The sequence below is a fragment of the Callospermophilus lateralis genome, chromosome 6 (assembly GCF_048772815.1).
Source record: "Callospermophilus lateralis isolate mCalLat2 chromosome 6, mCalLat2.hap1, whole genome shotgun sequence".
In the NCBI taxonomy this organism is placed as follows: domain Eukaryota; kingdom Metazoa; phylum Chordata; class Mammalia; order Rodentia; family Sciuridae; genus Callospermophilus; species Callospermophilus lateralis.
Genome location: NC_135310.1, coordinates 119,075,631 through 119,076,867, shown reverse-complemented (window position 1 = coordinate 119,076,867; position 1,237 = coordinate 119,075,631).

Here is a 1,237-nt window from a genome sequence, read left to right as displayed (position 1 = left end):
CCCAGCAGCTCTTGGTGGCGCAGCCCTCCATGATTTCTACCATCTGCTGAGACCCTCCTGAGGTACTCGTTGTTGCTTTCATCTGCACTTGCCTGACCCCTTAATGAGCCTGAGCATATTTTCATCTGCCTGGCGACCATTGGGATTTGCTTTTCCAGGAACTGCTTCCTCCTGGTTCATGTTTGTGTGCTTTAAGCATAGAAATCCCCAGAGTGGCTCTGGAAGGAGGTGCTTGCAGTTAATGGAATGGTCTAGTTAATAGAGAGTTCCCTCGTTTGTCACACTCATTTATGAGCTTTCAAAAGATGCGACCACAGCAGACACATGTAGTAATGAATACTAGCAGCACGTGGAAAATGGAAAGTGAGTGGGCTTTGGGGTCTCCCAGTGGCTGTGTGCGATGGTGGAAGTTACCTGAATCCTCTGAGCCTTAGTGTGTTCATCTGTGAAACAGAAATAAGGAGAATCATGACACTTACTTCTTTGCAGTTACCAAAAGGTTTGGCAATCATTTGTGCAGAGAACCTGGGCCATGGTGGATGATCAGTAAATGATTTTTGGTTATGATAAGCGTGGCCCAGGCTTTCCTCTGGTGGTTAAACAAGGTTTTTCGTGGCATTGGGTTACCCTGAGTGTCAGTCCATATTGCACAGGTCTACCCACTAAATAGCAATAGCACACACACCGATCATAACAACCACAAATGCTCCCCTATCTCAGTGTCCACTGTAGGGCTAAGTTGCCCCTATTCGAGAACCATTGATATAAATTCTCTGGAAGAGACTTCCGGACAGTTTACACAGCAGGGAGAAGGCCCTCCTGCACCCCCCTTCCCCAGAAGGACCCCCATTCCTCAACTCCCACAATTCCCACATGGGTCTAATCCTCAGCCAGGTCTGAGCAGGACCCATGTGAGGGGTCTTCCCTGTGGTCATCAGAATCCAGCCTGCGACCTAACAGGTGCCCTCAGGAGCTCCCCTTGTGGGTGGCTGACTGAGGGGTGAGGGAGGATGGAGTTCCCTTAGCTTTTCCCGTCTTTCCTCAGTCACAGGGAATCTGGGTGTTCAGCCCTCCCTCCACACAGGCCCCATCCATTTCAAATAGGATGCTTCATCCTCACTGCAAATTCTTCATGCCCCGACATAGCTCCTTGTCTTTCCTTCTGAATCAATTCAACAAATAACTTAGTAAATGCCTTAATGAAAACTGTTGGTTCCTTCCCAACATCAGTTCTTCC